A 22612-nucleotide genomic window follows, 5' to 3' on the forward strand; every position below is an offset into this window, starting at 1 on the left:
GTTTTTGTAAAGTTTTAATAAGAGGAGTAGTCAGGGATATTATTGGGGCAAATATGTATATAGAGGAAGGGTTATAATTAAACACTACTTTGATCATAATGGTCTTTATTTGGAAGCCTCCAGTGGATCCCATTATTTTTGGTGTTTCGGAAGGAAATTGAGTCTGTAAACAGAAGAGTCAAGCTCAGAGCCTGAAAGTGCTGCCTTTAGGATGATCATAAAACTCCTCTAAGCTTCACATTTCTCTTCAATAAAAGAGGCAGTAGAAATACCCAACTCTGAGGATTGTTATAAAGATTAAAAGCAATAAGGCAAGTTGTAGAGGCTGACACTGTGTCATCTAGTAGGCTCAAGAATGCAGAATACCTGTGTTCTTTTAACCTACATTTCTAATAGACAGCCTTAAATGTGAGGAAGAGGACAAATATTTCCTGCTGATAAGAGCAAGACATTTAATATTGGTGAGTTCTAAAAGTAGTTTATATTTGTTTGAATAATCTAATTTCCCTCTGATGTACTTTTTGTTTGTGCTTGCACAGCATGAATTAAAATTCCACAAACAATAAGAAGAGATAAAAGGACAGAGATGATATTGTCTTAGAATTCACTTCTTGACATTGTTCAATTAATAAACAGGGTGAAGCCCGTAACTTCAAAAGACTGACACGGGGACATCTCCTTTCGTTGCAAATTTATATCATGAAAGAATGATTGGTATAGCTTTCCTACTGTGCAACAAATTTGTTAAGTGGAACTGATTGAAAATATCATGGCATTTCCCACAGACATAGGGCATGTAAATCAGCTTGCAAATTGAATGGGATCACAAAGAATCATTTGAAAATGACTTTAAGATTAAAGGTTTCAGGACAGAGCATGAAGTGGTAGGTAGAAAGTAGGTGCCAGCTAGGACTCAAGTAAATGATATGTGGATCCCAAGAAAGGATCTGTGCCCAGTAGGTCCGGTGCATTTGGTGTACAAGGTCCTGTGTATTCTGTTTAAGGTAACATATTTCATTATTTCATATTCACTGTTGAATTAGAGAATTGTGTAAAGAAATATTTGTGAAGTATATTGAGCCAACACTCTGAAACCACTAATCATGTTCAGTGAATTTAATGTGAGGATGGAGAGAGATGGTAGGAATGAATTCCTCATTTCATCACCAAGTAAAATAAATGCTTAGCACCAGGTTTATCATTCCACTAAAGCCAGATTCATAAGATATTAGAGTCAGGGTGGCCCTCATGGCAAAGGAACATGATACTTGACTGCAGCTTTCGAGATCTCTGGGTTCATCTCCTGACTTGATTGAGAAGAGGAAAAAATCTGCCTCAAGGGAGGTTGCATCTCTGATTTAATAGGGGATAAAGGGAAGAAGAGCCAGAGGTACTAGATTTTTTGGTAGGATAGTTGGTTACTATGTGTATATAATTCACAAAATTTTAATTCAGATGGATTGTGGAGGTCATTGATTCCAACCCTCTTTAAGTGCATGACTCCCTTCAACAAAATCACCAGTAAGTGGTAATTTAATCCTGCTTGACTAACTCTTCCAATAAAAACTCAGTAAAATTGTGAGGAAACCTGTTCAATAATTAGAGCTTTGTAATTATTCAGAATCACTTCTTTATATATAACTAGTTACTTCAATATACATACCTTTACTCTGCCCTTTCTCCCTCTCCCCAGACACACACACACTCACACTCACACTCTTGCCTTTTATCTATAGGCAAAAGATAGACTTTCAAAAGGTACAGTTATTATATTCCTTGTAATCCTTTTTTAAACAGACCAAACACCCTCTGAATTGTGAAATGACACTTTCTCCTAATGATGGCAGCAATGGCAACATAAAATATGTCCAGCAATTGGCACTATGCTTGGCTTGCCATATATAATTCCTACAATCTCATTTTTACCAGATAAAGAAAATGAAGCATGTAGAGGCAACAACCTGCCCATTCACACCATTAAATTTTGGTGCCAAGATTTAATTCCAGGCATTCTGTATACAGGGCCAGTGCTCTTAACTACTTACTTTTGCCAACAACAAAAACAACAACAACAACAACAACAAAATTAACTATTTTAACACTTTTCATTTTCAAGAAACTAACTCAAACTTTAAAAAAAAAAGAAAATATGGAAAGAGTCTATAATAAAGAAATGATTAGGAAGATATAACTGGTATACATAATAATTGAATTCTGTTGTTTATCAAAGAATCAGTATTTTATTAATGGATTCCTCAAAATTTAGTTGAACTTCAAAATAAAAAAAAACAACAATGAAATTTAGGGAACTGTCAATCTAGGTAAAGGGTAAGGAAGTGATTAAATTTCTACCTTTTCAAATATAATTAATAAAGTAATTCAGAAGCTACTGAATTTAACTTCAGGAAGAAGGACATAGTCAACCATCAGAATATTCAGTAGAAAACTACCAAAACTGAAAATTACATGGATTTTACAAGTAAGACTAGCTTAATTAAGCTTTTGACTTTGAGGCTCTGCAGCTTTCTCAAGGGGGCTCCTTGTTAGAGCCACAGAGTGGGAAATTTCTCAACTCTGTATTCATTACCTAGTAGGTAATGCCAGCTAGGACTCAAGTAAACAGGGTGAAGTGTCTAGTAAACAGAGCCCAGTGTCCTATGCAACTGCCACTGTCAAGAATCAGGGTATCATTAATAGATGTTCTTCTAGATCTTCTAGCCATGTACAGATACTCCAGAATTTATAAATCAAGATTTAATAATGGAATAAAACCTAGATATCAGTGTAACAGCAATTTTAATCAGCCACTAAATGTTACTTTTGTACTCTTTTAAAGTACTTTTCACTTCTGAAAATCTTGTAAATAACTTTATAGTTACCTTCCTATAAAATGAATGGTCTCTAGCTTCATAACATATGTAAAATAGTTCATATTACTAACCACAAACCTATGTTACACCCTAAAAATTAGTTTTAAATGTGAAAATAGAATATATGCCCAATTTTCCCCCCAGGTGAATCGTGTTACCTATTATCTTCTTTTTTGACACTCAATCAGTAATTATGTTAAATAACACTTTTTCTGGTGACTAAATTTCTCTCAAATTATAAAATGTCTTTGGAAGCTGCATTAATATTTTCATGGGATCACATCAGTGATTAAGAGGAAGCTCCCACCTGATCATTTTACCATCCATAAAAAGGGTTCTTTAAAAAATTTTTCTTTATCCTCCTATCCCTCTCTACCCTAATTCTGTCAGTAACATCAGCATTCTAAAGCATCATCTATGGGTTCCAAACATCAGAACCATCTTTGCTTCTTCTCTTTCACTTAAAATTTCCCACCACAATGTCTGTCCCTCTGTATGCTCACTAAGCCTTACTCAATTATGCTTTCATCATAGCTCTCACTAATGTCCTTCTTTACTATTTCCAGTGGGGCCAACCCACTCCAGTTCATTTCCAGACTATTCTAATACCTGTCTCATGTTCTTCCTGACCAATGAGCCAACTCCCTAGTCAAAAAAACTCCCAAGAAAAAACTCTCCTTGTCCTCTATTATTGACAGGCATGGTATTGATAATAAAAACGTTATGTACTATTTTAAAAATGAAAAAAAAACCTTTAAACTCTGCAAAAATAATTCTTCCCATTGTATCTATGTTTTTCTAAATGCTAATTATTCATTTATTTCAGAGACAGGGAGAAGGAGAGAAAGCATAGATGGGGGGAGGAGCAGAGGGAGAGGGACCAGTAGACTCTGAACTGAGCCCAGAGCTCAATGTGGGGCTTATTCTCATGACCCTGAAATCATGACCTGAGTCAAAAGCAAGAGTCAAATGCTTAACTGACTGAGTCACCCAAGTACCTCTGGTTTATTATTTAAATACTTAATGTATTTTCTTTTTTTTTCTCTTATTTGTTTATAATCACTGAATTCTATTTCTCTTTTATTTCCTTAAAACTGGTTTGCTAGATAAGTAAATTGCATGAAATCACCATAAGTTTATTTATGGTTCAATTTCCTCATCTTAAAACAAGAAGAGCAATAGTACCTATCTCGTTGTGTTACTGTAACAGTTAAGTGAGTTGGGGTGCCTGGGTGGCTCAGTGGGTTAAGCCTCTGCCTTCAGCTCAGGTCATGATCTCAAGGTCCTGGGATCAGGGTCCTGGAATCGAGCCCCACATCAGGCTCTCTGCTCAGCAGGGAGCCTGCTTCCCCCTCTCTCTCTGCCTGCCTCTCTGCCTACTTGTGATCTCTCTCTGTCAAATAAATAAATAAAATCTAATAAAAAAAAGAATTAAGTGAGGTAATATATGTAAAACATTAAAACAGTACATGGCACATGGTAAAGGCTTAATAAGTGTTAGCTCTAGCTGTTATTTTATTTGCTTTTCTTCTAACTTAATGTAAATTTGATCTATTCAGGAATCTTGCCCATTCCCTGTTAAGCCAATAGCACAACTGTTAAATCCATACATGGATTTAAGGCACCAGATTACTGGTGATAGGATGTCTGTCAGCCAGAGCTAAGGATTCCAATTGCCTACTTATATGTCTAACCCAAAACATAAATTTGATTACAATCTTCTGTCAGCTGATTGAGCTAGAGACATAACTTATTCCAGAGCAGTGTCTGGATAGCATAAATGAAGTAAAAGAACTTACAGAATTGTCTGCATTAAAATGAGAGGAGAATTTTGGATCTGAGAATTTTTTTTTTTTCTTTTTGGCAAAACATGCCAGTTACCTGTGGAAAGATGGGAAGTAAAAGGATGATTAATATTTTTTAAAGAATTGCCTATCACTTCCAGACAAGATGAAGCAATACACACTGAGTTTACTGTCTGAAACAACTAACACTTTTTATGACACAGTAGTTTTCTAGAGACTCAGCATCAGGCAAAAAAGGGTACTGATCCCTGAGAGAAAATAAAATTGGTGAATCCTGGAAATGGTCTAGCAATTTCATGTCCAGCTTCATGCTTTGAAAAACTTTCCATGATGTGGCATAGGTAGAGGGAAATATATGGAATTGGTGGTCTCCACAACTTGAGTCAGAGCTAAGACTCAGAAAGTTGAAGAGGTGTTCATTGGCAGGTCAGGGTTCCAGAGAAAGAGCTGTGCTCTGGAGATCTGCAGAGGGTCTCCATCTAGTGTTTGGCTTCATGCCAATCAGAGCATGTGTGAGGAAAGTACCCAAGGAAGAAGGTAAACTACCCAACGGTTTGTAGGTAACAGTGCCAGGTACTCACACAGGCTTGCAAACTTTGATTCACAGGCCTTTGCGCTGGGGAGAATGTACAGAAGGGTCTTGCCTCAGGAGTGGAGAACAATTAGCTCTAAGTTGGGCACTGTTCTTGCCTCATTTAACGCATTTTAAAAGCAAATTCTGAAAGGATCAAACGGCCTCCAGTTAACTTTCCCAGAATATAGCTCCTTGACGTGTATAGAAATACAAAATTATCTAGGACTCAACAAGGTAAAATTACAGTATCTCACACTAATCAAAACTTACCAGGTATGTAAAACACAGGGGAATGAAACTAATAATGAGAAAAATTAGTCCAACTAAACTGACCCAGAACTGACACAAATGTTAAAATTAACAGACAAGAACTTTAAAACAACTCTAACTGCATTAGAAAAGTACAAATATTTAAATAAAGTCATAGAGGATATGGAATAAAAGACCCAAGTAGAACTTCTAGAAATGGCACTTATGATGTGGAGATAAAGAATAAATTGAAGGGATTTGTAGCAGATTAAACACTACAGAATAAAAATGCCAAGAACTTGAATACATAATGAGAAATAAGACAAATATGTCTGCTTGTTACTACCACTATTCAACATTGTACTGGAAGTAAAGTAGGAAAAAGAAATTAAGATAATCCAGATTAGAAGGAAAGAAGTACAGCTGCCTTTATTTATAGACATGACAGTGTATGTAGAAAAGGTGATAAGAATCTATACTCAAATTAGTGATTAATACCTATTTGGGATTATTCATTGCTGGTACACAGTATTTTTATAATAATATCAAACACATGAAATAGTAAAATACATATTTGACTAAAAATATAAATAAATCACCTTTATACTGAAAACTAGAAAGCAAAACTGAGAGAAATTAAAGAATACATTAATAAATGGAAAGATATACCATTTTCATGGGGGAAGGACTCCATATTATTAAGGTGTCCATTCTCCCAAAAATGATCTGTAGATTGAACTCAGTGACAATCTCCAGAAGACTCTGATGTAGGAATTGACAAGCTGATTCCAAAATTCATATGGAAATGCAAATGACCTGTAATAGTCCAAACAACTTGGGGGAAAAGTACCAGTATGAAAAACTAACACCAAGTGATCAGACAGATTATAAAACCACAATAATCAAGATGGTGTGACATTGGGGCAAAAAGAAACAAATAGATCAATGGAACATAGTAGCCTAGAAGTCGACCCACACAAATACTGCAAACCAATTTTTGATGATGCAAAGACAATGTTGAGAAGACTGTTTTTTTTTTCAACAAATAATAGTGGAACAATTTTTATATTGTTTATTTATATGCAAAACACCCAAGAAAAGCAAAAAACAAACAAACAAACAAAAACCTTATACCATACCTCTAACTGCATACAAAAATTAACTCAAAATGGATCACAGACCTTCAGGTAAAACCTAAAATGTATAAAGCTTCCAGAAGAAAATATCAACAGAAAGCTTCCTGATCTTAAGCAAAGATTTCATAGAAAGGACATTAAATGTGCAGCCTATGAAAGAACGAACTGATACTTTTTTCTTAATCAAAATGTAGAACTTCTCTTTGAAAGATACTGTTAAGAAAATGAAAAGCCAAATCCTGGGGAAAAAATATTTGCAAATCCTGTTATCTGGTAAAGGATCTGGTTTTACAATATATAAACTCTAAAAACACATTAAGGAAACAAATAACCCAACTAAAAATAAATGAAGGGACAAGGTTTGAAGAACCATGTTACCAAAGAAGATATACAGATGAAAAGCAAATGGAAAGATGCTCTATGTCTTTAGACATAGGAAACCACAATTTGAACCACAATGAGATTTTACTACACAGACATTTGAATTCTTAATATTAAAAAGATCCAACATACCAAGTGTTGGTGAGAGTACAGAAAAACTGGAACATTCAGGTACTGTAGGTGAAAATGTAAAATAGTGCAACAACTTTAGAAAATAGTTTGGCAGTTTGTTGAAAAGTTAAACATATACCAGCTGTGTGTTCCAGTCATTCTGCTTAAGTATTTACCCAGAAAATGAAAGCATATACCCATACAAAGAGGTGTATATAAATGTTCCTAAGATAGCTTTATTGTAATAACTAAAAGCTGGTAGCAACACGGATGTCCATGAACCAGTGAATAAATGAACATCATCTCTACAGTGGAATATTACTTACAACAAAGTAATGAAATGTTGACATACACAACAACATGGATAAATCTTAAAATGATTGTGCTGAATGAAAGAAACCAGACAGAAAAACTGTACCTACAGTATACTAATGCTTACATAAACTTCTATAAATGCACAGTTATGTGTAGTGATGCCAACAAATCAGTGGTTACCTGGGGATGGGAGTGTAGAGGGTAGGGAGAAAGAGGATAGGGGATTAAAAAGGAAATTTTCTGAAGAAACTTTTGGGGATTATAGATATGTTTAGTATCTTGATGGTGATGATGATTTCACAGGCATATACATGTCACATTTTATCGTTATACACTATGAATGTATGTAATTTATTATTTGTCAGTTACACCTCAATAAATGTGTAAAAATGTGGAACAGCAAAGAAAAATCATGAAAATCATATGCTGTCATAATACAATAAATGATTGCTACAGATATTAAAATATATTGTATGTTGATCTGTGAATCAACCTTATTTTTAGTGGAAAGGACTTAGGAATTATAGAAAAAAAGAGATACCAAAACATTTTTCATTTAAAATTTTTAAAAGTGAATTGATACCCCCATGTAACTCCAGCCTGAATTATTACTTTCCAATTAAAGGTGAAAAATACATTGTAAATGCTACATACTTCACTATGTTATACATGTTCTCAGTTTCAACACCCTTTATTATAGTCTTATTCAGTAGATAAAATGGTATCATCTGAGAGAGTTGAAAAAGACTTCAACTACCCAAAAGTATTATTGAAAGTATTTTCATTTGAATTTGAAATGCATTTTTTTTGTGCCTCTAAGTGTCAGCTTATCAAGCGTAGTGTACTGTTATATTTTAGCCCATTCTTGGTGCAGAGGGTCTGAGTTTTGTGGCAGGTGGGGCAGTGTTGAAAGGTATGATGGAGAATTTGATGTTTGGGCAAAGAAAAGGAAGCAACTCATAGTGCTGGGCTGGGCAGCTACAAAGTAGCAAAAAGGTAGAGGACAACTGGGACAGTTGACATGGGAAGCAAAGCAAGCAGATAGAGAAAAGGGGAAACTATTCAAAAGGTCCTGGTGTAATTTTGAAGTCACACCTTTTGCCCTGGATCATTCTGACAAGAGCTAATATACTTCATATTTGCAGAAATGGGTCCTGGTAGTGGGATATATAAGCAATGAAACTGTGCTTATATAATCCATCTAAAGATAGAGTACACTTTTGAGTGAAAAGCTGGAGAAACTTTAATCTATAAATGTCATAACCTATTTTTATCAGCAGTCAATGACCTAGTGTTTAGATTTATGCTGTAATGTCTGTCATAAATCCTTGTAAATGTATCGAGTCTCAAAAGAGAAGATTATAAAATGATAATATTTGAACCTCATGTAGGAATGGCAATTCTGCTCAACTTATTCACCTCAATAGTGTTAAGTCATTACCTTTAACTAGGAGAGAGACCTACCTTAAGTTTATGTTTTAGTAAAATGTGTTATTGGTCATTTCTTAGCAGAGGTTAAGCAGAATAAATGCTGAGAAGTAGGAAATTGAAATTCTGTTTAAATAGAGAAATGAGGGTCAGTATCAAGTAGAAAGTTTACATTGTTCATGCTGTTGTAATATGGTCACAGATATCCTCCTCATGACAGATGTACAGTGCACATTTTCTTATAAGTCACATTTGTGGGCCCATCAAGATCCTGTGGGTCTTGTTTTATGAAATATACTCTTATTAACCTCTTCAACCTCCCTCATGCTCCCTCAAGGGTTTCCACAGTGGATTACTAAAGAAGTACCCTTACCCTAAAAAGTTATTTTTTGGGGTGGGGGAATTTTAAGATGACCTCAAACCTGGCTTTCTTTCAGACCATCTGCTTGGCCCAGTAGAAAAAAATCACTTAGTAGGAGTACAGCCTGCTCCACTTTGGCAATTTTCACTTTCCTTTCCTTTAAGGACTACTCCAGGTAGTCTCAGACTTTCAAAAATTTCCAGGAAGGGGAAAAAAAAAAAAGGTGTTAGTTTCTACATTAATATATATTCCTCCACCTCCAGGCTCTCAATTCTTCCATTGCACTCCATGCCAATGTGCTTTGGGTATCATCACTGTGGAGAACACGAAGCACGAAGTCTCTTGTGGCCGTGGCTGGCACTGGCAGTCCCACTCATTGGGTCTTTTGGAGCCTTCCTCTCTCTGGTGCCTACTTTCTGAACGTGTGTTCTCCTGAAACACAATGCTTGCTACCATGTCTACAAAACAGTGCTCCTAAAAATCTCCTACTTGGGGGAACTACCTTCTTGGGATCTTTTTTATAGACTGGTTTGCATAATAACCAGTCCCCTTATATGGGGATAAGGATAAGAGGTTTGGTGGGATCTTCATAAACCTCAGAAAGAGTAAGTGGTAATCCCTTGGAGCCGTCTTTAGAATAATGTTCTAGGATAATATATTCTATTTTCTTTATCTCTTTAAGGAAATCATGAAAACAGAAAAAAATCCTTTTAACATCCTGTTCCAAATGCTCTTCACTCTTTGAATTTTTTTCTCTGTTTTCATTTTTTTTCATAATCATGAGACAGTGTTTAAAAATATAGTTTTACTTATTTACAATATTCATTTAAAAACAGGCAATTTTTTCACATAGCCTTGTTTTTCAGAGTGAGATAAAAATAACAGAATTATAAAACTAACAGATTGTGACTTGGTCACGACAAATTATTCATACAAGTCAACAGAAGGAACAGTAGAAAACACTATGCACAATGAGAGAAATGATATGATTTCAGCCTATGTGTGAATAGTAGCTAACCTTGACAGAACGCATGTGATGTTGGATACTGGAAACCACAACATGTGTACTGGAATGCTGTAATAGATTGAAAATGTAGCTGCATTATTTTATAGCTTCCCTCGTTCCGAGATGATGTCTGTATTCCCACCCTTTAAATCTGGGCTTGCTTTGTGACTTCCTTTGACCTACTACATGTGGCAGAAGTGACACTGTGAGTTTCAGAACCAGCTTTCAGAGATTTTCGTGGCTTTTATTTTGTCTTCTTGGAACACTACCCTGACATGTATGTGTAAGGAAGACAGTCTATCCTCCTGGAAGCTGACTAGTCTATCCTCCTGGAAGCTGACTGGCCACATGGAGTAGACACGAGGTATGCCAGCCAGCAGGCAGTGTTAACTGCCAGACACATTCATGTGCATGAATCCAGGAGAAGACAAAAGACAGAAGACAAAAGACAAGCTTTCCAACTAACCCAAGGAATCACGAGAAATAATAAAATATAGTGTTCAACGTAAAAACAACTAATATAGTTGTCAAAGTGGCTTGGTGTTCACAGCAATAGATAACCTAAAAAAAAAAAAAAGAAACAAATCCCAGATTACACTACTTTCTTAATGTAAGTTTACAAATGTACATTTCACTATGTGGTAGAAAACACATTATCCTGCATAAGAGTGACAGGGGAGTGAGTATTCTTGATAAGTCATAATTTCTTTGGGCTACATTTCTAATTTTTTGTAATTCTGTACACAGTGCATACACTAGCCTCTTTCTGATCCTTTTACCACCAGCAATGACTGAATTGATCTCCCAGAGAAGGGAAAAGAAAGTCAGGGCAATCAGAATCTTCACAACCCTGTTGATCACAGATCTTGATGAGGGTCCTGGGTGTGGAAAGGATGAGGAATACGTATTTCTGTACATAAGCTAAGAACATACAACTGTACACCGGAAGATGGACCTCAGAACACTGCCTCAAGACAATAGTGAATCAGGACCAGCCCTTTATGGATTTAAACTTGATGGTGGTTCAGGAGAGCAAATGTTGGGTTCTTCAGGCAAGCATCATAATCATTGACCCTGCTGCTATAACAAGATTGAAGATGCTTTTCTGCAACTCACAATTTTGAGGTGACACTCCTTAGAGGACAGAATGAGTGGCTCTACTAATATCTGTTCATGATCTGTCTGGTCCATTGTGATCATCCTTTCACATGCTTGCCAATACTCTTCCTATCTGTGGGGTTAGCTGTCTAGTGAGGAGGCAGATATTGAAAAACTGCAGTATTGTGCAAGTGTTATACTAGAGTGGACAGAATGCTCTGTGAGCACAGAGAATGGATTAATAAACCCTGAGACATTAGAGCTTCCAGAAAATATGGTTTGTAGGATTAGTCTTAAAGAGTGATTATGACCTTGGTAAGTGGAGAAAGGGAATGCGTGACATCCATCCGCCAGCCTATCAGTCCGTGATTGTGGGAGAGATTAATCAAGTTCAGTGTATTTGATACAAAATAAAGTCAGATGTGTGGATTCTATTACAAACTAAATATGTGTTCAAATAGCATATTTTTCTGATCTTAAATCCTATTAAAATGTCTTGGCCTAAGACTCAGTAAATCCTGTGGCCTTTAGATAACATCAAAAACGATTAAAATGCTAAATCTGAACATTTAATGTATAATATGGTATTTAATATATCTTTATGCTTTTCACTGAACAAGACCAAGTATCTATTTTTGTATCATGAAGGATTGCTCATGGTAGCTAGGCAGACTCTAGGTATAAACTGTAAATAAATTGTTAAGTGATACATATTTGTTACATGTGTCTCCAAATAGCAAAACCATTATCAATTTTGCTAATAGCCCTTACATCCTTGCCCAGATGATTTAACTCAGGAAGAAGGGAAAACACACACGCACACACACACACACACACACACACAAACACTTTGAATGTTGTCAAAGTTTATATCCACAGAAATTGTTTAGTTATGGGATCTCATTCAGTATTTATAACTGAAAATATTTCTGGATATATCCTATTGACTTACACTTTAAATGTACTGAACTTCGCCAAAAAAGATTGTCAGATTTTAATTAAAATTTTCCGTTATAAAATGCTCTGAAAATTCCCAGAGTTTCTTCTCTTTACTAGGAATCAATGAGTTGGAAATTACATGAGCAAGACTGCTACAAGTATTCAGATTCTCAGCCTTATATTGTCATGCTCCATTAACAACTTCAGAGAGCTCACCAAATTTTCTAAAATTAAGTTTTCAGAACATTTTTTATATTAGTCAACCTGTCCCTCAAGCAGATCATTCAAATTATTCATGCAAGTAAAAAACTGATCCTTGTTAGAGACTGTAGTACATAAACTTTTGGCATACTTTGAACTGAAACTGTTTTTCTATTCAAGAAATGATTGTTTCTCTTCTTCCAATTATAGGACTTAGAAGCTGGGTTGTGTCTCCCTTTTCACTCACTTGCATTTTCTTTTTTTTTTTTTTCTTTTCCTATATTTCATCCTTCTCTCTCTTAATACACACACATGCATGCACATAATTAGTTCCAAAATTTTAAAATATCTTTGTTTTAGTCTTTTATCTCCTAAAGTCTATGTAATATATTTTTAATATAGTTATTTAATAGAACGAATACACACTTATAAAATCATATTGTAAGACACAAATTTGACCTGGAATTCAATATTCTAGTTTATTTTAATATTAGAAAACATCTTCTGTAAAATATCAGTAGCACCATACCAATTGTATATATAATTTAACAGTATTCTTATTGAAAATATTCTAAAATGAAAAAATGAACTACTCAGAGGAACTGAGAACTAGAAGCCATATTAATCCTAATATGTATATTATGTATATAATATTTATATATAACCACATATAGCCACATGTCTATTACATATATAATATATAACCAATTAAGTACATATTTATTACTGTATATAACATAGAGTCATATGTGTTATGTATGTAATAACTCTATATACCCACATTTAGTTATATAATGATGGGAGGAAATGAAATACAGGAAGGTGTCTGAAAATGTAGAAAATGCTAAAAATTATTAGCAGTACATAGTTGGTTAGTCTGGCTATATTTCAAGGCTCTTCTTGGTAGGTTGCAATTCAAGTAGCTGTAGTCCTGTTTCTCCACCCTGCCTCCCCAAATGACCGTGTCTGATTTTGCATTTAAAACATAAGAAAAAAAGAAAACAAAAAAGAAGAGAACAACAAAAAGCTGATGGAAAACTTCGTGACATACTAAGTTCTGTGTATAAAGTGAGATGGCTACAATCTATTTAGAATTCTGTCATATTAAACACCTCCAATCTCTCTTGCATCTTGAATCTCTCACCTCTAACCTTTCATGTCAAACCAGGCCTGTCATTTCTTCTCTCTCTTACTTTTCTTCTCCATTTGAGAAGTAATCTTTCTTCTCCCAGCTACAGTCCAAAGCCTAGTTTTACTTACTAAGAACATTCACTTTATGGAGGTTCTAAATCATGATTAGGTTATTTTACATGCACAGCTTTATTGCCAGTGACCCAAATGGTACTGTTGCTGGGAAGAGGTTAGAAAGAGAATTCAAAACAAGAAATCTTGTTTTTGTTAAAATTGAAGCTATTTTTTAATGCTTTCCTTTTTCCAGAGTCTCAATTATTTTCTATGTCTTATTGAATTTCTAAGTTTATTGGGCATAACTTATTCTAAGTTCATATTCTAGAAGACCAGTTTTGTCTTCTAGAAGACAAAAAATGCTGGGATTGGATATTTCCCAATCTAAGACCATTTAATAGCAGTTAGGTGAGGTTGAAAGAAAACAACAATTTTCATCCTCTGAACACATTTATTTACTTTTTGGAACTGACCACGAGGTTCCTAAATTTCAGATCAAAAGTAATCTCTCCCTAGGTTCTCTGTAGGCAGTTTTTTTAGAGAAGAAACACTTTTTGGTTTAGGATAGGAACATTTACTATTACAGCGTCATGGGGTAGATCAAGTATTCTGTTATTTATGGGCATGAAGTAGAAAATTCTTGGTGAAGAAAAGAAGAGGAGAGGCTCAGATGTCTTTCTGCCCTATAAATTATAGAGATAAATTCGCCATATAACAAGTGATTGCCGTGTTATTCCTCCAGTTGAAATAACGAATACTTTCCAAAGAACATACACAACAGGGAAACCAGAGAGTTCTACACTTAACTATGTGGCCTGAAAACCCTATTGCCAACTTTAACCCAGGAGAGGAGTATTAAAATTACTGTCACTTTCAGAGTACCTTAATGACAGTACCCCTTATTGTTATGAGCAGTCCAAATACAAAATGAGTCTAAAATCTTTTAGTAATGGAAGCTCTAGTGCCCCAAACAAAAAGCACTCAGGAGACCATCACTGTCTAAACACAGGCTTTCAGCACAACTCTGTGAAGCGTGGAGAATAATTGCATCTGATTCCCATTTATTATGCTTAAAACCATAGCTCACTACACACTGCACTCATTACAGCCACGTACTGTAGTTTAAATAATAGGTAAGGAGTATGGCAAGGGACTTACTTTTCACATATCATAATAATTACACACTTCTTGTGGATAGTCGATCTGCTAATTAACCATCAAAATTTCAGATCATTGCCTGATGTCTGGATTATTTTGGTACCTACCCTTGGCATGTTCCTGTCAGGAAGAAAACAAAACATCAACAAACCACAAAGGAAACAAATTTCCAGGTGTTTTGAGTTGCCAATTAATACTGCCTTAGAGCTGAAGAGAAAAGAAATTATGGTAGAGTGTGACAGTATTTTCTGAAGAAAAATCAGAAGGGGAAAGAGACTGAGAAAAAGGAGAAAGAGGGAGGGGAAGGAAGGAGAAAAGACAGGAGGAAGGAAGGAAACTATAAAAATAGTAGGAAAAAAGCCTATTACAATACTGTATCATAAATATTGGCAAGATACATCTTCTACTATTTAAAAATATTCTTGGGGCACCTGGGTGGCTCAGTGGGTTAAGCTGCTGCCTTCAGCTCAGGTCATGATCTCAGGGTCCTGGGATGGAGCCCCACATCAGGCTCTCTGCTCAGCAGGGAGCCTGCTTCCTCCTCTCTCTCTGCCTGCCTCTCTGCCTACTTGTGATCTCTGTCTGTCAAATAAATAAATAAAATCTTAAAAAATATATATTATTTTGTTATTCAAAGACATTTCTTTCCTTGATTGATCAGCCTTTGTCCATTAGGGCTAAACTTAATTTTAATAATTTTAAATCTATTCTTCTGACACAAGTCAGTGTAGTACCTGGTTTGCTGCCTATAGAAGATAGCAGGATTTCAAACCAGAGTTTTCAACCAGCTGTTAAGTTGCACTGAAGTTCTGACCAAGGGAAAGAAAGCCTATAGGGAATTCATCATTTATTCTAATAAATGCAGAAAATCACGCAGTTACCCTACACTCACAACAAAGCAGAGTAAAAGAAAGAAAAAACTTTTAAGTCTTTGCTTTTGTATTTTTTAATTTTGAAGATATAAATTGACTTCAGTATCCTTTTTATTCCATCTTCACCCTCCCTTAGTATTACAGAATAAATGCCACTTGGCTCTCCTTGCCTTTCTATGATTGTACATACTTAAATTTATTAGAAATTTAGGAAGAATGTGTTACTAGAAATAATTCAACTTTAAAACTTTTTAAAAATTCCATGATGAAAGGGGTTGCCCTGTTGAAGGATTCCAAAATTTAATCAAGATAAGGGGTGCATTTTAGGTGGTCACATGTTCTTCCTGTGATTCCTGAATTGCTACCATAAAGAAAACCACATTCTAGTAGAAAGTCACATACTAATCAGATGTAATTATTTATAACTGTGAAATTATTCTCCGTATCAGGAATTGTTGCTCAAGCAGCAGAAAAGTCATTGCTAACCCAGCATCCACATAGGCTTGCTAATGTTGCATGGAGATGGGCAGGAAAGCCACACAAACTACAAGGCAAATGTTTTTTAGAACAGGGGTATGCCAAAATGCAAAAAGGAAAAAGGATGGGAGAGAGGGAGACATCTTTCCTCTTTAACTAATTTGTAGGATATACCTCCCTAAGTTGTATTGTGTATACCTTCTTCACTTGTGCCCCAAATGACAGAAACAATAGCTTATTGGCACAATAAATGAGAATTTCAGTATCATACAAACCTGTTTGCGAAGGAAAAATAACAAAGGAATAGTATTTGCCCCATCTGTTTGAGGGTTGTCTGTATCAAAAATTCAGAAACCAATATAATCTGTACATTATTCTGTTTTTATCAGTGAATCCAGAGCATATGTTGCTGCATTTTCTCTTTACTGACAAAACCTGTTTATAAAAGAGCTATTAAACACCAGAATGCTCTTAGAGTAGATAGCCTGATTATGTCTATACGTTTTCTACCCACGTGGGAATTTCAGGAATCATTCTTAGCTCTGCAAGATTTGGAAGTGATAAAATACTCTGTGCTATAAGGTCTATAAAATACCACAGATTATCACCATCATTATCTAAATATTTAAGTCCTCAAGACAAACTGTGAAAACCTCTTAGGAAAAAAAATGAAACAGGCAGACTTTTTATTGGGAATCTGAAACTACAAAAGTCTATCATAATGTTTTAAACTTGATGAGTTAAAGCTCATAATCTCAATAAAATAAGTAGATACTATATGATGCACTGGATAAAATGTCAATGCCCTTTATATTAGAGAATAAGTAAATTGATAAATATAACTGTCACTTTTTAAAGGAATTTGTCAATTATATTGATAAGAGTATAGTGGTGTTTAAGGCACCATTGTCCACACCATATAAAAGAGTTATTTTTCTGAAATACTTAAATTATTTTTTTCTGACATTCAAAAAAGCCTACAAACAGGAACTATGAGAATTTATCATTTTAGAATTGTTCCACAGGAAAAAAAATTTTCTCCAGGTATTGAAGTCTAATTCAATTATAAATGAACAAAACTGAATCACTAGAGACAATTAAGTTTGACATGCATTTTATTCTTCTGTTAGTTGCCAGTTTTTATTACATTTGAGCGCAACTCACTATAAGAATTCCATTAAAATGGCATTTGAAGTTAGAAAAATAAGTGTTTTCAACTTCTGAGTTTTATTATTTACTTCTTAACGGAACCTTCTTTCATGTATATCCAGGCCAAAACTTTGCTAAGAGGTGATTTTTTTTTATTAGCTTAGATTTAAATAAAGAACTTATTGAAGAGTTTAAAGACATATCTCATTAGACATTAAAACTATCCACCATGACTTTTTCTTGTCCTAACATATTATTTTTGTGATTCTTGGTTATTTAAACATAGGTTCCCTATGTACTTTCAAAACAGCCACTAGGGTTGTAAATAATGGTCAAAGGCAGAACATACTAAATGTAAGAGAATCCAATTTCATATTTTTGTCCCAGATGGTTGTATCAAGAGCATATTTAGATTAAGGCAATTTCTTTTTCTACTCTGATGCACACAACCTTTTAAAATGCCTGCAACAGAGATATGGACTTCAATAGGAATTGCAAATGACCTTTTTAAGGCTTTAAACTATTGCTTATATGTCTTAAGCCATTGCAGAGTTTCACAAGAGGGAAACTTTGTTCTTTCCAATATTCTCTGTGTTTACATTCATGTATTACTTTGCATTCCTAACAGTCACCTCCGCACACGTGCACATGTTCATTACCATTCAAGGATACAGACATGACGCACATGGAAACAAACTACAAGGTATTCTTTAGAGTGACTTGGGTGCCAACAGAATCCACTAACTCTGAGATCTCCCTTTTAAGTTCTCTTCTGAACATCATCGCCAGTTAGTAATAGCAACTGAGAGACCTAGAGCCGAGTAGCATCTGCCTGGTTGGAAGTGACAGACAAGCTCATATGCTTTGATTAGGATTCAGGAATGAATGTGTTTTATCCGAGGCAGAACAGGGGAATATAAAATTTGAATAGCTAAAAGGAAAGAACAAAATATGGAAGGCGTTTTTCAAAGTGACTTAGGAATGTTTATAGATATATTTAATATATGTGAATGCTCTGGAATAGTATCTTAACATCACAGCATCAAGAGGTAGACTTTATAGATCTGCCCATTATAACTAAAATGAAATAAGTATTCCATCAATTAAAAATATTTTAGGAGCTAATTTCTATATATTGATCTGAGAATATAGAATCCTACAAGTGTGCTGCTAAATCGAAAAAAAAAGGAAGTGCACAAGTCTTGTTAAGTCAAATACTTTGTGGCAAGTCATTTCATTTCAATTACATTTGCCAGTTATGGAGAATTTTATTTCAAAATGAGTAATCTGACCATTTTAATACATCGTGGTAAAGGAGCTGGCGGAGTACAAAAATCCGTGGTGCTGAAATTGGGAAACTATTTTTATAATAGAAAACACTGTGCTCACCACTGATCTAAGCATTTCAAAAATATTATCTCCTTTATTGCAAAAACCCTATGAGAGAATTACCCTTATTATCATTGGCCTTATGCAAATGAGGAAGCTGATACAAATGTTGTATAACTACTCTTTGTGGGTAATGAATGGCAGCATAGAACTTGATCCAGGCAGCCTATGCTGGACCCATTCTCTTTACCTCTATACCCAGTTTATCCTGAAGAATGTCACATTGAAACTTGAGGGAGTGGGATGTGGGGAAGAGAGGCATTGGTGGGGAGGCATGCAGATAAGACCAGAGAAGGCAGAAGAGTGTCAACTTCTCTTTGGAAAGGAGATAAGAAATAATCAATGAAATACAGATATTGTAGAGAAGGGGTTCTGACTTGGGGGGTTGATGAAAGCATGCTATCCATCACCTCATTCTCTGAAAAATAAAAGAGAATAAAGAGAATATGGGGCCACCGATTCTACTTAGGTACTGTCAGGAAAGATTTGAAACAGCCGTTGCAGAGAATACGTTTGGGAGAAAACAAGATATAAATAAAAGAACAGCTGAGAGGTAGGTAGTGGGGACTTAGTTTTGGGCTCATTAGCATTGCAGAATAGTGAGAGTACAGTCAGGATGTACATGTGGCTGAAGGGCTGGGGTGACCCATCATTGAAAAGGAGATATTGGAAATTTAAGAATGTTCTAAGAAATTGGGGAATAAATGGTTTTAGTAGTAAACAACAGATTTTTGTGAACACGTAATGGGTGTAAAATTAAATCTAGGTATCTGAGTCTTTTTGAAAGAAAGAAGGGCCATTTTAGTCAAAGTGTTTGCATGTCAGAGTATACAGTTTACCATTGATGTGAATGATACACAATCAAAACCTATGACAGATAATAAGAAAGAAAATAGATACCAGCTGCTGCCCACATTCTCCACTGAGAGAGACTATTGAGGCAGAAGAGCACTGGGAAGCTAGGGGAAGCGGAGATGCACATGCAGAGAAAGACGGCCGTCATAGGCACACTCTAAAATTCCATGATAGAACCTTGTACTTGAGAACAGTGAATCCTTTGAGTAAGAAAACCGTGTTCTGGAATTGGTGATCAGGGACCAGGTTCATTTGCCTTTTCTTTGGGAAAGTCACAAGCTAAAAGAGAAAATAGACTTCCTTGGGGAAGGTTCTGTAGGAAAGTGCTATTTTGGCAGAGATTGTGAATTGCAGACAAATGTCATGAAATAGCCAATTACGGAGACTCTTTCTGGGAAAGAAACTTTGTGCTCCCAGGGTAGGGAGTGGAGAGAATTTGCTCATTTACAATAAGAAGCTCCTTGGTTTGCAGAAGAATAAAGAGATGGAGAGATTCATAGGAAAGAAATGACGGTACAGGGAAAAGAACAAAGGCTAGGAATTGTGCCAAAGGGCAAGTTTAGCCAATAATGAACAAATATAACTAGAAGTTGGGTCTTAGGTGCAGGACAGAGAAGGTAAACATAGCCGAGCCAAAATGTGTTTGTGAGAAAAAGTGCAAGGGTGAGTGGTTTCTATTTAACACAAATACTTGGATGCTAGAGTATTGGAGAAGCAGAGATAGTGAATGATGGGTCCATAATCAAAGGAGCAAGACTGATACAAAGCGAAGGTCAAGCAAAGCTTTATTTCACACCAAGCATCAAGAATCAAACCCACGGGTCAGGGCCACCTCTTACAGAGAGGGCGACCCCTCCCTGCCTTGCCAACTAACTTTTAAAGGGCAAAGGCCATGTGGTTGAGCCTGGCCACACACAGGTGGCCAGTAAGATTGCAACACACAGAGAAAGCTGCCCATGCTAGGTCACACACAAGTGGCCAATTGAATCACAGTTTACCCTGTAGTAGATATTTGAACTAGCCTATCACCTTGGTCAGAATTGGCTCCCAAAAGGCACCCAAAAAGCGGGACCAATGCTCCTTGGTAGCTAGGGAGACAGTATCACGCCCCATTGATTGGATGTCTCCACCTGGCCTGACCCACCCTTGTATTTGGGCTCTGTTACCTGGGACTGGTCTACCATATTTTACTAGTTTCCTGGACTTGCTTTTAAGTAAGTTCCCCTGGGTGGGGGGAAAGGGGAGAGGGGGTAGGGTCAGTTTAAGTTTTACTGCATAAACAACAAAATCACTGTTTAACCAGATGGAATCACTCTGGCTAAATAGGCCCTAACAGTGAAGAGTAGCAGTTTGGAAGACTAGGTTACAATAGCCCTGGGACATAGCTTATCTCAAGTATGTGAGTAGGGAGAGGAAGATTGGCTCACTATATTTGGTAACAGTCTAGTGAGCTGTAGAACTTGACATTCCTATATTTCCAAAGCCCCAAAGAGAGGCATTAGCCAGAATTAATTGTAGAATTCTTTGAAATTATCATCTTTCACATTCATTAGTGTTTTAAATATTTTAGGTCTCAGGGGCCTTCTGATGTTTAGGCTCTAAAAATTTCATTTCCCCCCGAAATAGTCAGTGGCACTGTATCTTATCACATGTGGTATCAGTAAATTTGACTCTATGATAAGACATTTGCTACACTAATCTTTTGTTACCTTTCACCTCATACAGTATATAATCCTATATAGAAATAGTTTCATGCAACTGTAAAAGAAATTTTATTTTGAGCAACATTATTTCCACATTTTATTTGCCTCTGTAAAACATCAAAGGAGGAATTTTTCATCATTGGTTCATTTTTTCCATGTGGTTTGTTTCTCTGTTTGCCCCCAAGGCTCTTTAAAGATTTTTTTTTTTTCTGTCTCAGCTAATCTTTTGAAATTCTGTGATTTCCATCACCTAACCCATGTCTTCATGACAGCAAACAAATGTTTCAGCAAGAATAATTGGTTCCTGGAGGAATGGGAGGCAGCATCGGATGTCCAAAGGAATCATTAAAGTAGTTCTTTGCATTTGGAAACACTGAAGGGAATGTTTCTGAACCAAATATTTTTACAACATTTCAATAGTCAAAAATACTATATAACCTTACCATGAAGTTAAAAAAATAAAAATACTTTGTGTGCAGTATTGTGAGCTCCCTGGGAATGCCCACACCTGACTTTCCTTTCAACATGTTCTCTAGAACTTCTGTGGAGACTCCTATCCTTCTCTCTCTCACTCCACCTCTTTCTTCATGATCCCTGTACTAAACTCTGTCTCAGAGACTGAGGTAACATTTTACATTTGGTTGGTAAGAACAAATACCATGAATTCTCCATTATTTTGACAGAATTGAAATTGCTCTGGTGATTCATTAATCAACTTTTCAAATATGATGTGGGATAGTGAATATACTAATTGAAAGTCAAGAAATAGAGCTTAATTGTTTAATGTCAAAAGCTCAGGGACAGATTTCAGGTAATTGCTAGGAAGCCTATTCACATGTGTTTTAAAATATAAGCACTTGATCTGGGTTAAACTAAAGACACTTTTTAATTATTTGGAAAGGGCTTCTCAGGCACACACTTCAATTTGAATTAAATATGTGACTTAAATAAAACGATGTGCTTGATTGTGAATAAAATTTTAATTGAAGGCTGCCGTAAAACTATAGAAGTGAAAACAAATTACATGTATGCAAAAAAGAAATCGTCCTGTTAAAAACAGACATTAAAAAGAAATTCTCAGAAGGAAGCAGTGCCCATTACCCGTCTTGAGTACATAACTTGTTTTTAATAAACACTTTAGAGCAGATGTTGTTACACTGGTAGCTCCTTTGAAAATAATAATGTCTCTAAACTTTCAAACTGAGCAGAAGAATTTTAAAATGTAGTCTCAACAGCTAATTTTTATTAGAACACATTAAAATGGCCTACATATATCAAGAGGATTTTACCTATTTTCATTTGTTTTCTTCAGTCCTAAGTCTAGGAAACAAAAGGCCCAAAAAACTTGGA

This window comes from Lontra canadensis, unplaced genomic scaffold (assembly GCF_010015895.1).
Source record: "Lontra canadensis isolate GAN:19392208 unplaced genomic scaffold, GSC_riverotter_1.0 scaffold4, whole genome shotgun sequence".
Taxonomy (NCBI): domain Eukaryota; kingdom Metazoa; phylum Chordata; class Mammalia; order Carnivora; family Mustelidae; genus Lontra; species Lontra canadensis.